Below are 16676 nucleotides of genomic sequence, written 5' to 3'. Positions count from 1 at the left end.
ATGCTGAGCAGGGCTACATGTTTCCCAGAAGAGCAGAGGGGGCGGCGGTTCCTTCCCCAAGTAGGTTCGCCAGAATAACGGAGGCCAGATAGCCATCCGTTGCATTGCTTTAATTTGGATTCCTCCCCGAGACTAGGTGAGGGACTAAAATGTCCCTTCTTTTATTCGTTTATCAGAATATAAAATACAAAGGAAAATAAAAATAATGGGAACTAGGGAAGGGGAAAGGGGGAAAAGAAAATAAGGTGCTGACTCCTAACTCTCCTTAGCGCTATAGAAGATCCTAACACTGCAACATCAACTTTTACTTTTCTACAATAATATATGCTAGTCGTTTCTATAATGACAAACCTAAATGAGGAACCAGATTGTTGGGGAAAATATGCTGACTCTGTAAACCTCTTAGAGAGGGCTGTCAAGCACCCTGAAGCGCTATATAAGTCTAAGTGCTATTGCTATTAGAAGCCAACCTGGGTTTATTAAAAACAGATCATGCCAGACAGATCGTACTGACTTCTATGACAAAATGGCTACATTAGTAGATCAGGGAAATGTTGTGAATATCATATATACTTGGGTTTCAAATAAGGCATTTGACAAAGTGTACCACAGCCTACTTTTCTGTAACATGGAACGATGTGAGATAGATAGTACCATCATCAGATGGATGCCAGGTTGACTGCACATAGTATGGGCTGCATCAACAAAGGAATAGTGTCAAGGTTACGAGAAGTGATACTACCTCTCTATATCGTGCTAGTGAGGCCATATTTGGAATATTGCATCCATAACCACCATGATACAAAAAAGATGCCGAGACCCTAGAAAGAGAGAGAAGGATGAAGAGAAAGAGGATAAAAGGTCTGGAGGCTATGGTTCTGTTATTCAGTTCTGCTCTGCAGTACCCCTATTTTCTGGAGATGGCACCTGCTGCTTTCCTTTACTGGCTGGGGATGGGAGGGACTGTAATCCAACATTCCCACCTCTAAGGTGGAAAGTTTGCCTCTTTTGCACCCAGAGCTATTTCTATTTATTTGTGGATTCATTTTCAAGAATGGAAGTTCCAGTCTTAATGGGAGGCATTCCATAATTTTTACTGCAGTTTTAACTGGGCTTCGTGTGTGTATGTGTGTGTGTGTGTGTGTGTGTATGTGTGTGTGTGTGTAATCATCCACATCCATAAAGATCTTAGTAACATGGAAAAGATATTTTTGAGCCTGCCAGTGCATAAATGGAAGGGGGGGGAAAGTAATACAAATTCCAGTGGGAATTTCAATGGTAGCAGAACATTAAATTTTCTCTGAATATTGTTATGAGAGAAAATTGGAAAGGTTTATCATTCCAGTTTTGATTATTGAAAAGGGTAATTTATTTCCTAAAAGTTGCTCAAAATGTAATAAGCAGATTGGATTCTTTATATTTGCTGGCAATGTTGTGAAGCTTAACTGTTTTGGAAAATGAGTCAACCTAGAATGAAAAAAAAATTAAAAGTTGAATTTCCCTTTTCAACCTGTGATATTCTTATTCAATTTTATTAAATCCTATATTCCTGCAAAGAACATTGAATTAGCTTTGTACCTAAGTTAACTGCTGCAAGGATATTTTATGCCTCTTTTGGAAATATGATTTGACTCTGTCTTTGGTTAAGCAAGTTGTGGGGAAATGCTTTGATGTCCAGAATAAGTTCATACCTTCAAAGTAACGTGATACAGACTCAGATTCATTCCAGTTTGTGCCTCATCCAAATTTTGGGGTTTTTTAATGTACCAAGTCTATATTTCACTTTCATGGGATATTTAAGACAGAACAGTTTTTCAATTTTGATTCAATTTATTATACAGCTTTATTTGGTGACTCATACTGTGTTGGCAATGGTTATTGATATCTATTCTTACAGGTTTGATTTTTAGCTTCTTAAGAGATATTTTCAATTATTCATAATTACTAATGTATTAGGCATGTTTAGATCCCTGGTTTGTTTACTTGTGCTTTACAGTATTTTTTTAAAAAAAAATTATCTATTTTTTAAAGCTGCGTTGTTAATTTATCTTAATGTTTAATAAACATAAAAAAGTAATATATTTTCCACTTTGTTTTGAGTCATAACTGTAATCATTCTCACTTTGCCTAATAAGCTGCACTTTTATAAAGTGTTTGGGGGTAGAAGATCAAAAACAACAAGATTGCATCATATAGACTTATATGGACTTAACTAACTTCTACTCTTTTAATTCATTTGGGTATTTTTTAAAAGGGTGAATTTAGTTTGAGGCTTTCCTCATCACATTAAACATGTGCCAATTAATTAGTACAGCGGCCAATTTTAAGGGCCCCAGTAGAGCAGTGAGGGCACAAACGTTGCCTAGGATTACCCTAAAGTAAAGCAGGATGTTTTAGGTATCCAGGTAGAAGAGTCTTCAGGCTGAATTAACTATCACACCTTGTGGTATCCTTTATTAGTTCCTGAGTGATATTTCTTGATGAATATTCTTTGATCTTCAGCTTCTTTTATTTCTTCTGTTCTAGCTGATTTTAGCACCAGGCCCTCATTCCATTTTGGTGGTGCATTGTTTTTGGATTCCAAGTCTGCCCCTGTGAATGCTTTATTTCATATTATAAATCAACACTGATCTGCTAGCCTCTCTTCTGTGTCTAAAAGTTTTTCTTTCCAGAACTGGTTCTTCTTTTCAGACACTCTCTTTTCCTCAGTCCTGATTTGTTTTCAATCTTCATATATCTGTGAAACACATTTTCTTCTAGCAATCCTCAGCTGCCAGCCCTGGTCACTCAGCCAGCAGAGCCCTCTAGATGTCCAGGAACCCCAACACCCAGCCTAGTCCTGGTTGACAACTGATCTGCGGTGGGTTTCTGTAAAATACTTTTTCACCAGATTGTTTTATGGTGGAGGCCTCTTCCCCTGGCTCATGGGATGAGACCTGTCCAGTATGGTTGAACCTCTGGTGTACTTCCCATCCTCAGAGCACAAAAGCCCCACAACTGCACAAAGTATTATTGTTGTTGTTGTTCGTTGCACAATCAGCCAGATGTTCAGACAGGATCTATCTATCGAGTCCTTCCCAAGGACCTGGGAGAGGCAGGATCCTACCCCATGTGCATGTTGGATGGTGTTACAGTTGTTGTAGGATGTCAGCTGTTCCAAACCAAGCGACTTTTTGCAAATGACTGGTGGTGAGTTTGTCAATGATGATGGTGTTCAAGTGGAGCTCCAGAAGTTCTGGAATTGCATCCAAGGCACTTATTACTATTGGTACTACTCTGTGTCAGGATTCTGGCAGTTGCCCCAATTAAATCATGAGTCTCGAGCCAAACTTCCAAAACTAAACAGGATTTATTGGGAGTTAACATGTTGGTATGACCTGGATGTAGCCGACTCTGAGACATGTAATTCACTGTCACCTTTAACCTTGGTTTTCCCCCACCCCTCTGGGTGTATCATATTCTCCAACGGAAACACATCCATAGCCAAGAGTCATCAATCAGGTTTTCCAATTAGATTTTTGCACGGCAGAAACTTCAGTCACCTAGTTACAATCTCTGAAAAACCATGAATGGAATGCACTTTCGATTCCAAGCTTCTGCACTGCTCTTTCAAAAAACCCCTCCCCACCCTTTCTGTTGGCAACTATAAAACGGCCATAGAAATGTTTTATGGGTTGACACTCTGCTTTCTTTTGCCACAATTGTTCTATTTGCAGGTGTTGCAATGTACTGTTACGCTAAATGTTGCAATGGTCAACCTTGTAAAAGTGATGGATGGACAATCTAATGTTGCCATGTGATAAAGTGCTGACTGTGTGGAAAAATACTGGCTGGAGAAACGAAAGTTATATGGAGAAACGAAAGTTATATGGGAGAAACGAAAGCTATGGAGATAAAAGGTAACTGGGCGGGGCTAAGAAGTAGGAGCGATAAGACACCAGCTATGGTATAGGTTTGCATTAGCATAATTATCTAGAAAGCTTCTTTGTCTCTGCTATGACGTGTGCAAGTAGCCTATAAAAGGAGTACCCACCATTATTAAAGTGCCTTTTCATCCCGAGTAAACATTGTGTCCGTGTGTTTATTTATTTACCATGAGAAGGCCCAGGGCTCTGAGTTCAGACCCTGTCGTCGCCAGGAGGCAGGCAGTGAAAAGCCACAACTGGTGACCCCGACGTGATCCAGCCGGATGAGCCAGCTGCAGCCCAGGGATGCCGTTTAGTGTTACGGGTCCCTCCCCAGGAATCTTCTGCAAAGAAGACATCCTCCCTTAACCAGGGACGCCGTTCGTGTTACGGGTCCCTCCCCAGGAATCTTCTGCAAAGAAGACATCCTCCCATGGCAAAGCTGCATCTGGCTGCATCCTTCACAACGTGAAAAGCCACAACTGGTGACCCCGACGTGATCCAGCCGGACGAGCCAGCTGCAGCCCAGGGATGCCGTTTAGTGTTACGGGTCCCTCCCCAGGAATCTTCTGCAAAGAAGACATCCTCCCTTAACCAGGGACGCCGTTCGTGTTACGGGTCCCTCCCCAGGAATCTTCTGCATAGAAGACATCCTCCCATGGCAAAGCTGCATCTGGCTGCATCCTTCACAACGTGAAAAGCCACAACTGGTGACCCCGACGTGATCCAGCAGGATGAGCCAGCTGCAGCCCAGGGATGCCGTTTGGTGTTACGGGTCCCTCCCCAGGAATCTTCTGCAAAGAAGACATCCTCCCTTAATCAGGGACGCCGTTCGTGTTACGGTCCCTCCCCAGGAATCTTCTGCAAAGAAGACATCCTCCCTTAACCAGGGACGCCGTTCGTGTTACGGGTCCCTCCCCAGGAATCTTCAGCAAAGAAGACATCCTCCCATAGCAAAGCTGCATCTGGCTGCATCCTTCGCAACGTGATTCTTCACAGCACGACTTTCAGGAAGAAGTGTGCTGCCCTGACTCCCATCTTATGCACCGGAGATCGGCAAGCGCATCGTAAGTATGGGCACCCCAATTTCCAAGACTCTGTCCAAGCATGTGGACGAGCTTCACTTTTTAGTCAGGAAGGCGAACCAGTCGCAGAAAATTAACGGCACAACAATATATCCTATATCTAAAAAGGCCATCACTAAATTTCTTGTGTTTCTTCAAAAAAATTGCCCCGCTTATCCAGAAGGTGGCACTCTGAAACAATCTATTTGGGAAAAAAATAGGAAAATACATCCACGAGCCTCCGCGAGCCCCCCCTGAAATCCTTTACGCCTGGAGAGCTCTTATGAATGCTATTAAAATTCTTTATCCTCCCCCTGACTTAATTCCTGATCCAATTCTTGATCAAACTTCGGATCAGCCTCCTCCATCTCCTAAAAATCCCCTGCCTTCTTCGGAAAAAACTTCTCCACCTCCTGCTGTGTATCCCACTCTCCCTTCCTCCCCCCCACTCCCTTCCCCCACTTCTTGCCCTCCTCCCTACAACCCCCCTCCTGTTTCTGATGTTAACCCTATCCACTCCAATGATCTTCCTGCCTCCTTGCCTGTTCGTAATACCTTTCAGGAGGCACTGATTCAAGGAAAAATAGATCCGGAGGACCTCTCTTGTTTTCCTATGGTCCTCCAAGCCCCGGCAGGTGGTGGAAATGCAAATCCTGCTCCTCAATATGTTCCTATGGAGTGGGATCTCATGAAAGAACTCAAATCCGCCTCTGCCAAATATGGCCTTAAGTCACCCTATGTTAGAGCCTTGTTAGAAAACATTTCTAATAATCATAATATTCTTTTCTCTGAATGGCAAATGATGGCTTCTCTGCTTTTAACATCTTCCCAACTTTCCAATCTTTCCCCTTTGTCTCAACCCGAACCGTCGGAGGACTAGTTTCGGGGCCTGCAGCTAGCCCCACCCCCAAGGCTGCACCCCCCTCCACACAAACAGCTTTCCCTGTTCTGCTTTCAACTGCTATTATCTATGAGGATCCTGGATCTGTCTTTTCTCTCCCTTTGACAGTTACGCTCCCCCGTCTGCTATCACCTCACACGCCCATCTTACTCATCCCAAACTCCTCTTTGATCATGGAAGGGGTGGTCGCTGCCCCCTTTCTTTATGACTCATCCACTCTTAATTGCCTCTCTCTTGCAGCTGTAGGTGATAGACCTTTCTCATTGCCTGCTAACACTATAGTAGCCACTCTTATTATTCTTCCCTCCTCCACCCCCCCCTCCTCTCCTCCCTGTAACTGGCACAAGCAACTGACAAAGCCCCAATCATCGGCACAGCAAGCCGAATTAGCTGCTTTTAACTTAGCCTTGAAGACATTTCCTGGACAACCAATTAACATCATAACGGACAGTCTATATGTCTCCCAATTGGTCTTACATATTTTTGAGGCATATCTATCTCCTTCTATACAACCATCATTAATGACACTGTTGCTTCAGCTGCAAATGCTCATTCAATCTAGGACCCATCCTCTATTTGTAGCCCACATACGTAGTCATCAACATCTCCCAGGTTTCCTTTCAGAAGGGAACCAGGTAGCTGATACTGCTTGTAAAGTACTTCCCATCAGTATTAAGATGCCTCAACCTTCCCCTCTATTAGCAGGAGAAAGTCATAGTTATTTTCATCAAAACAAAAAGGCTCTGGTTAAACAATTTGGCATTTCTCTGGAAGAAGCAACTGCAATCATACAACAATGCCCCACTTGCAGTTTGCAAGAGAAAACCCTTCCTCAAGGGATTAATCCCAGGGGCATAGAGGCTTGTGAGACATGGCAAATGGATGTCACTCAATTCTCACCTTTTGCCCCTTGGAAATACCTTCACGTGTCTATTGACACCTATTCAGGGTTCATCATGGCCACCCCTCAAAGGGGAGAAACGTCAAAGCACGTTATCAATCATTGTATTCGGACCTTCGTAGTACTGGGACCGCCAAAAAATCTAAAAACAGATAATGCACCAGCCTATATCAGCTCTCAATTCTCTGAGTTCTGCCATCACTGGTCCATTATCCACAAGTTTGGGATCGCCTACAATAGCCAGGGGCAAGCTATAGTTGAAAGGGCTCATCAAACCTTAAAATTGGCATTACAACGATACATGGGGTCAAAAGGCCTTAAGGGCCCCCCTAGCCTCCCAGTATTACAAAATGTGTTAAATGTTTGTCTGTATACGCTTAACTTCCTCAATCTCACTGGCACCCCTCCCCTGTCTGCTGCGTCTCGACACTTTACTAAACCACCTGTTCCCACTTCGAGACCACTTGTCTATTATAGACAGTTACCTGATCCTGCATGGAAAGGACCTGTCGAATTGATCACCTGGGGTCGAGGCTACGCAGCAGTCCAGCTTCCTGACAGAACTCTCTGGGTTCCTGCAAGGTGTGTCCGCCCATATCACCGCCCACAACCAGCGGAGCCATCATCCGAAAAAGATGACAACACTCTTCTTCTTCCTGCTTGGCTGTTCGCTTCGCTGGACTGATGGAACATCCACCAGCTTTAACGCCCATAGGCCCTACAACATCACATGGACGATCAAGGACGCTTATGGACAAATACTCAACTCTACAACTAATTACACCATGATTTCTTCCTACCCAAGGAAAGAACCGGCCTTTCAGCCGGAGGTTACAACCAGGTATTCACCACATCTGGTGGCAATATCAGCAAACACCTCCAGGTTCAATACTTCATTCCTGGAGATGCTTCAGTGTGGGCATGTTCTACGGGACTGACAGCCTGTGCCAGTGGGGATACTTTAATCAAGCAAAATTCCTTTTGTATTCAGGTACAATTGCTTCCCAAAATGGATGTATATAACTCAGAAGATTTTGTTTCTTTACTAGAACCTAGACAATATAACCTTAGGGCAAAAAGAGAAGTAGTAACTGCTTTGACGCTAGCTGTACTGCTGGGGTTGGGGGCTTCTGGGGCGGCCACAGGTATAGCTGGCCTTGTTACTTCTGATCAGCATTTTCGCCATTTAAGCGCCACCATAGATGCAGACTTACGCCGCATTGAACAATCTATAGTTGCTTTGCAGAACTCCCTCACCTCCTTATCTGAAGTTGTCTTACAGAATAGAAGAGGTTTAGATTTGTTGTTCCTCAAGCAGGGTGGGTTATGTGCAGCACTGAAAGAAGAATGTTGTTTTTATGCAGATAGTTCAGGAGTGGTTTTAGATTCTATGAAAGAGTTAGATACGAGACTAAAAGAAAGGCAAAGAGAACGAGAGGCTCAACACACATGGTATCAGGGTCTGTTCAACTTCTCCCCATGGTTAACCACCTTAGTATCTGCCATTGCTGGTCCTCTTATTCTCCTACTTGTGCTCTGTACCATTGGCCCTTGTATTTTGGGCAAAGTTTTGGCCTTCTTAAAACGCAGATTAAGCCAGTTGGATTCCAACCTGTCACGAACTCAGAAACAGGTAAATACTCTCATATCCCATACACAAGAAAAGCAAGCTTTGTTATCATTCTCCTCGGACTCAGGTTGGTAAAACATGCATCCTAATGCACCTGCAAGCCTCAGACTCGGAGGAGGAGGGGGCGAGCAAGAATCACCATTAGGGTAGTGTTAATATATCACTTTCCAAATAAAACAAAAACAGAGGAGATGTTGCAATGTACTGTTACGCTAAATGTTGCAATGGTCAACCTTGTAAAAGTGATGGATGGACAATCTAATGTTGCCATGTGATAAAGTGCTGACTGTGTGGAAAAATACTGGCTGGAGAAACGAAAGTTATATGGAGAAACGAAAGTTATGGAGATAAAAGGTAACTGGGCGGGGCTAAGAAGTAGGAGCGATAAGACACCAGCTATGGTATAGGTTTGCATTAGCATAATTATGTAGAAAGCTTCTTTGTCTCTGCTATGACGTGTGCAAGTAGCCTATAAAAGGAGTACCCACCATTATTAAAGTGCCTTTTCATCCCGAGTAAACACTGTGTCCGTGTGTTTATTTATTTACCATGAGAAGGCCCAGGGCCACAGCAGGTCTTTGTATTTTGTTATCTTTGCCAGTTCTTTATCTTCTATTGTTCTGTCTTCACATCCACTATCCAGATTTTTTTTGTGTTGTAATCAACAATTGTAAAATCTATTGGTGTTATGTGGGCGGTGCCTGTCTGTTTGACTTCTAAAGTGCCAGAGCATTTGAGCATCTTCATTTTTTAAATTATTTTCTCTATTTTATGGTCTCGCCAGTTCTTGCTTGCAGGTAAATGGTTTTTCTTGCATATCTTCCAATGCACCATTGTTGCTGCTTTCTCATGCCGCTGTTTGTAGTCGGTCTGTGCAATCTTCTAGTAGCAGCTAAGTAGGCGATCCACTATTTCTTCGCCTTCTTTGCACCTTGCTGTCTGTTACTGTCTTCTCAATTCTGGCTTTCTATGCGTTCGCTCTTAAGACTTGGTCTTGTGCAGCCAGATTTAGCTTCTCTACCTCTTTCTTCAACTTTCCGACTCATAAGCATTGTCAGGTCCTGTTATTATCTGTTTTCCCTGCAATTTTTTTAAATGTACTGTCCATGCAATGCTTTACTGTATTTTTCCATGCCTCCTTTCTGTTCTTCATTTGAACATTCAAGTAGGCCAGTTTAGTCTCTCCAGTACTTAGTAGGCCTTCCTGGTAGATTAGCTTCAATACATCTTCTTCAGTACCCTTCAGATATTCTTCCAGTGCTGCTTCCTCTTCCTCTTCTTCCTACCCCCCGCCTCTCCCCCTCCTCCTCCTCCGTGTCCACCTACTTTCCCTAGTGAATACAGCCTGTCAACAATGCTGCATAGATGAGAGGCATGATACATCGTCATTATTTTTCTGGTCTTCCTATCCAGGGCTTTTAGTTCTGCTTGAGTCCAATCCCACCATTCCAGCTGTACATCTAATGACTGGAATTGCCCAGGTATTGATTGCCTTGATGATATTGCTTGGGTTTCACCTTCTTGATGAAGATGAATTAATCAAAAATACATACCTCTTGTCAGAAAACCTTTCACTCTACCGAGGGGACCCTGCAAAAGAAGAAAAATGTCTGAATACAGCAAAGGGGAGCCGAATGCTGGGGAGAAACGTCAACACTAATCCAGCCAGATGCTGACTTGGTGCACCCCATTGAAGACAGCGAAGCTGCCTGCGAAACCTCCACTAAGCCCCGGTGGTCTATAGGTGTAGGAAAAAGAGACAGCTGGGATGGAAGAACCAGAGGAGTAACCCTCACCCGGGGTAATCATAAACCCGGGTGGAAATTGCAACTGGAGGCCCTATTGGCTCAGGAAGAATGGGGCGAGGAGCCACCGGCCGATGACCGAATGAGACGGTACATAAATCACCGCATGAGGGAAGCCTTGGAGAACCTCCAGGTGAGGGATGCACCAAGACAACCACACAGGAGAGCGAGGGAACCAGTAATGAGAGAATCTGAGCCACCACCCTGGATCCAGTGGAAATTGACCGGGCAGAGGGACAAGCCGAAGAACCAGCAGCCATACCAGGTACCTGTCCCTTAAACGCCCTGGATCAGGGGATTAACCCTGGCCAACCCAGAGACATACAACTGCAGAGGAAGATCCCGCCCTTGGGGATAAAATTCAATGGAGACCCCCAGAAACTGGGATTTTTCCTGGCGCAAATGCTCACCTACATGCAAGAATATGGGCGGGATTTCCCAACCCAAGGGTCCCGAATACGAATCGTCACCCTGGCCCTTGAAGGGGCAGCAGCCAGATGGATGGTGACACTCCACAATGTCAATGACCCAGAATTAAGGAACCCCGATAGCTTCATGACGGCCTTATGGCACCATTTTGAGGACCCCCTCGCCGATAGAAAAGCCCGCGACCGCATTAGAGTCGTAAAACAAGGCCATCGCCCGGTAGCGGAATACACCAAGGAATTTCGTGACCTGGCCAGGCGGGTAGACTGGCCAGAGGATATCCTAGTCTGTTGGTTCAAAGATGGACTAAATGATGACCTATACGCTGCCTGCCTGGCCTGTGGGGCCCCAAACCTGTTGCATGAATGGTACATGATGGCAGAGGAAGCAGAGATAGACATGACTCGAAACCAGCACCGCACTGGCAAGTCTTGGAAAAGGTCCCCACCCCAGGGGAAGTCTTTAAACCCCAATCCACCATGACTCCAAGAATGCCTGGTTGCTTTAAGTGTGGAAAGGAGGGACACTGCTCAGCAGAATGCCTTTTGAAGACCCCTGCAAGAAAGCTAGACCACCTATCAGGGGGGAAACCTGGAACATCCAGCCCTCAAGGAAAGGAGACTGGCCTGAGGGGCCGAGTAGATGTGGGATTCCGATCCCCCACCAACCCAGAGGAAGAACCCCCAACACTCCGAGGGGACCTGTGCCAGTCCAAAAGCGATCTGGAAGATGACCCTCTGCTAGGCCATCCAATTGAACCAATCACCCCACCCCTGAGACTGTTTATCCCCAACTGAGGGAAGGGGGAGGAAGTTGCAGCATTGCTGGATTCGGGATGCACCCGATGCCTAATAAACCCCTCCCTTGAAGATAAATTGGTCTCACATGGCTGCAGAAATGGAATCCAAAAATAAATTGGAGGAAAGGAACCATACAATTCCAGAGAGACGTAGTATTTGCAAAAAGCTGAGAGGAAAGGATAAAGAAAGGGACAGAGAACAGAGAATCAGCCATGACCGAACAGTCAGCTGAACCCATTAACATCCCCAATGAGTACCAGGATCTGGCCCAAACGTTTAGTGAGGAAGCTTGTGATGAACTCCCACCCCATCGAGCCACAGACTGCGCTATCGAAATCCTACCAGCGGCTAAACTCCCCAAACCACACATGTACTGCATGTCTCCCAGAGAACTGAAAGAACTCAAGAGCATTTATTGATAAAAAATTTAAAAGGGGCTTCTTCGAGCCTGACCGACCAAGAATAGCTGCCCCAGTATTATTCCGCGAAAAGAAAGATGGCTCCATGTGTCTGTATGTGAATTACCAAAAATTGAATGCGATTAGCATAGAGAATATGTATCCACTCCCCCTCATGAAGGACACGTTAGCCCACCTCTTGAAAGGATTTTTTTTTTCAAAGTTAGACCTACGAGAGGCATATTACCGCATCAGAATAAAGGAAGGGGATGAGTGGAAGACAGAGTTTAACACCCCATTGGGATGTTTCCAATTTAAAGTGCTCCCCTTTGGACTGCAAGGAGCACCCGCCGTGTTTATGCAATTGATCAACGAAACCCGTCATGAATTTTTATATCAAGGAGTTTTAGTGAATCTTGATATTTTAATCTACATGGAAACGATGCAAGAACACATCAAGCTACTCCATGCAGTCCTCACGAAACTCTTAAACGCTAAACTATATGCAAAACTATCTAAATGTGAATTCCACCAAAAAAAAAAATGACTACTTGGGGTATAGAATATCCCACGAGGGAATAGAGATGGACCCACAGAAAGTAAAAGCAGTCATGGACCCACCGCACACCCACAAACAACTGCAAAGCTTTCTGGGGTTTGCAAACTTTTATCGCCAATTCATTCCAGCTTTTGCAAACATCGCCCTCCCTATCATGAACTTGATAAAAACGAAAGTGGGGCAGAAACCCGAACCAAGGCAACCCCTTATCTGGACAATGGATGCCAAGCGGCATTCGAGAAACTCAAACGTTCTCAGCAGAACCGGCCCTTAAGCACCCAGATCCCAAACAACCTTTTGTCATCCAAGCAGACGCCAGTGATGTTGCAGTTGGAGCAGTCCTCCTCCAAAAGAATGGAAGTGGACAATTACAACCATGCGCTTATACATCCAAGAAACGGACTGAAACCGAGCAAAGATGGGCCATATGGGAGAAAGAGGCATGTGCTGTGCGGGTGGGCAATGCTCACATGGAGACATTTCCTGGAGGGAAACCAAATCCCCTTTGAAGTATGGACTGATCACAAAAATCTGGAAGCCCTGAGAAATCCACCGAAACTCTCCGAAAAACAAGCATGGTGGGCTCAATACTTTAAACAGTTTAATTTCACTCTCAAATATTTTCCTGGGAGAAAGAAATTCTTAGCAGATGCACTGTCCAGAACACCCCAATACAGCAGCAAAAAGATTGAAGTTATAAAACCGATGATCCAACCGACCCAACTAGCAACCAAAGTAATCACCCAGGCACAAGAGGAAAAAAAATCATCCCTGACTGAAGACACAACGACGTCAATATTTAAGGAGGCACTACTTAAGAACAGCTGCTCCAGGCTAACAAAAACGCTTGTTTACTCAATGATGGACTGGCTTGGGTAGAAAACAAACTTTATGTCCCTGCAAGCCAGAGAATGGACCTCATGAAACGCTGCCACAACTCCAAAATAGCAGGACACTTTGGGTTTGTAAAAACCCTGCACCTCATCAAAAGACAATTTTGGTGGCTGTTCCTCAAAAAGGACATTGAAAACTATATTGCGAGCTGCTCCACCTTTGCTGCTGCAAAGAGAAGACAAGGAGAATATCCTGGACTTTTACAAACAGTAGCAGACCCTTCTGCACCCTGGAAAGAGATCTCTATGGACTTTGTAGTGGAGCTTCCTGAAAGTGCTGGAAATACTGTCATTTCGGTTGTAACTGATCTTTTTTCCAAAAAGGTTCACTTTATTCCATGCGAAAAGATCCCAACTGCCAAGGCATTGGCAAAGATGTTCTTAATACACATTTATCACCTTCACGGAACTCCCCAACGGATTATCTCAGATAGGGGTGTTCAGTTCACATCCAAATTTTGGCGGGCATTTTAAAACCTATTAGGCTCCACCCAGGGGTTGTCATCATCAAGTCACCCAGAAACAGATGGCTCAACGGAGAGAGTTAACAGCGTATTAGAACAATATTTAAGATGCTTTATTAATTACCAACAGGACAATTGGACTGACCTTCTTCCTTTTGCAGAGGTAGCATACAATAACTCAGTCCATAGTAGCACGGGGTCCACCCCATTCCGGGTAACCACAGGCTAAGAATTCAACCCCATCCTGGAACATCCAAAGAACCTGAAATCCCTTCCCTTAAGGAGTGGATGGATAACTTACAAGCCATGTGGCCAGTGGTAAGATTATCTTTGCAGGAAGCTAGAGCAGTTTTCAAAGCTCAAGCAGACAAAAAACATTGCAACCCTAAAACTTTCAAGATTGGGGACCATGTATATTTGTCCACAGAATTCTTAAAATCATCACAACCCTCTAAGACAGGCTTGTCCAACCCTCGGCCCACGGGCCGCATGCGGCCCAGGTCGCCTCGTAATGCGGCCCAGTGCCCACCCCAACCTTCGTGCCAGAGCCAGCGAGGAGGAGGAGAGGCAGGCGCGAGTCGGGGCGAGGCGAGCGCCAGGCCAAGCAGCAACAGAAAAGGTGGGCGCCATCAGATCTCCACCTCCTGCTGTTGCCGCCGCCGCCACTGCCGCCACTTCTGCCCCCGCTGCCACTTCTGCCCCCGCCGTCGCTGCCGCTTCTGCGCCCGCGGCCGCCGCCGCTTCTGCCCCCGCCGCCGCTTCTTCCCCCGCCACCACTGCTGCTTCTGCCCCCCTGCCGCTTCTGCCCCTGCCACCACTGCTGCTTCTGCCCCGCCACCGCTTCTACCGCCACTGCCCCCACCGCCGCTTCTGCTGCCACTGCCCCCACTGCTGCTTCTGCCCCCGCCGCTTCTTCCCCGCCACCGCTGCTGCTTCTGCCCCTGCCACCGCTGCCCCTGCTGCCACTGCCGCCTCTGCCCCCACCGCCGCTGCCCCCGCCGCCGCTTCTGCCCCGCTGCCGCCACCGCTTCTTCCCCCACTGCCGCCACTGCTTCTTCCCCCACCACCACTGCTGCTTCTGCCTTCCAGTCCTGCCTCATCCAGCCGGGCCATTTGCAGGAGGAGAGGTAGGTGCGAGGCGAGCGAGCTTTCTCCCCCCCCCCCCCCCAGCAAAATTTGGCCAGAAAATAAACCGTGATAAAAAACTGTGATAAAAAACCATGATAAAAAAATAATTTTTAATAAATAATTAATAATAATAAAAACATCTCACTAACTTAATTTCCAAATAAATTTAATATGTTAATTGTGTTTTCTATGGTTTTTTTGGATGATCAGGTATCGTTACTGTTATTTTATTTTATGTGCGGCCCAAACCAAATTTTCATCTTCTAATGTGGCCCAGGGAAGGTGAAAGGGTGGACACCCCTGCTCTAAGAAATTAGGACCAAAATTCATTGGCCCATTCCCCATCTCCAGAATTATTAACCCCGTGACAGTAGAGCTTCAACTTCCCAAAACACTTATGCAGGTTCATCCAGTATTTCACTGTAGCTTGATCAAACCAGAGATCACTTCAAACCTCAGACCCTCCCACCCACCTCCAACCCACATCATGGTACATGGGGAACAACTTTTTGAAATTAAAGATATCCTTGATTCACACACTCAGCGTGGATTCACACAATATTTAGTAGCTTGGAAATACCTTCCTTCCTCAGAAAATGAATGGGTAGCCAAACAACACATAAAAGCACCCATATTACTACGAAAGTTCCACCTAAAATACCCTGATAAACCATCCTGAATTGCAAATGTAATGCATGATTTTTGTTTTCTCCAGGTAGACCTATCTGCTTTTTAAGGAGGGCAGGATGTCAGATACATGTATCTGTCATTTCTTCAGTGGAAGAAGAAAAGGGGTGGGGAGATAAAGAAATCCTTTCTTGATGTAACCTGAATATATTTAATCTTATATCGAATTTGTATAACCCACACATGATACAATGGAGGGAGGAAACCCAGATGGCCGGAACCTATCACCTCTGAGAGGCACAGCCAGGAGATGAGAAGACCATAAAAATTCCACAGTGAGATGTGTCCTGGGAACCTCTGGAAAAGTTCGTTCTGAAAAGGGGGTGGGGGAAAATTAGGTATGTCCTGGGAAACTGTGAGAAAGATCTTTCCTTCAGAAGGAGTGGGGGTGGAATAAACATACTGGCTTTTGTTTCACTAAATAAACACTGAGATAAGGGGAGGGGTTCTAAACTCCCTTATGTATCCCTGTATGCCTGAGAGACCTTAGAAAGATGCTGCTTTGAACTCCTACATGAATTGTCTCATCTCAATAAAGGGTTCCTTTTGATACATTTGGTTTTCAGAAGTTAATTCTTGTTAATTGAATGGGAAAAAGTTCTGTAGCCCAACATCTCTCTTGATGTATTCATTCCTAATCTTTTTCTTGAGTGTGCTTAATGTTGTCAGGTATTTGTAGCGATTGTTTTCATCCAGGCTCCTGACATTATTTCCATAGGGCATCTTGATTGCTACAGTTTTCACTATTTTTTCCCCATTTGATGGTGAGCATGGCACATTTGTCCATTTTAAACCCCTGGCTGTATATATGGACAGTGTTGAGCCGCAATTCTATTTCGGATGGTGCTATTCCATACAGCTTCAAATTGTCCATGTAAAGGAGGTGGGATAACTTGGCAGATGTTCTTGGTGTTTCATAGTGATGTATCATGGTTCATTGCAAGCAGCCAAACGTTCAGATTGGACTTGGCATTTATGTCCTCTTATCAAGTTCTTCCCTGGAGAGGCAGATGGGGATGTTTGATGGTGCTACAGGTATTGTCGCAGGATAGAAGTTGCTCCCAGCAAAGCTGCCTTTTGCAACTCATGGTGAATTTGTCCCTGCTGATGGTGCT

General features: G+C 45.1%; 1 long non-coding RNA gene across 1 annotated transcript; it reads left to right on the top strand.

The window, feature by feature from the left end:
- Positions 1-3716: 3716 nt before the first annotated feature.
- Positions 3717-8921, top strand: LOC148124881 (uncharacterized). Its single transcript, XR_015744718.1, has 2 exons — positions 3717-3752; positions 8588-8921. It is a non-coding gene; the product is annotated as an uncharacterized LOC148124881 (long non-coding RNA).
- The last annotated feature ends 7755 nt before the right edge of the window (positions 8922-16676 follow it).

Source organism: Pseudonaja textilis, chromosome 10, assembly GCF_049901715.1.
Source record: "Pseudonaja textilis isolate UNSWEBS1 chromosome 10, rPseTex1.2, whole genome shotgun sequence".
NCBI classification, from domain to species: Eukaryota; Metazoa; Chordata; class Lepidosauria; order Squamata; family Elapidae; genus Pseudonaja; species Pseudonaja textilis.
Note: the sequence above shows the minus strand (reverse complement) of the source record. Positions and strands in the feature narration are given on the sequence as shown.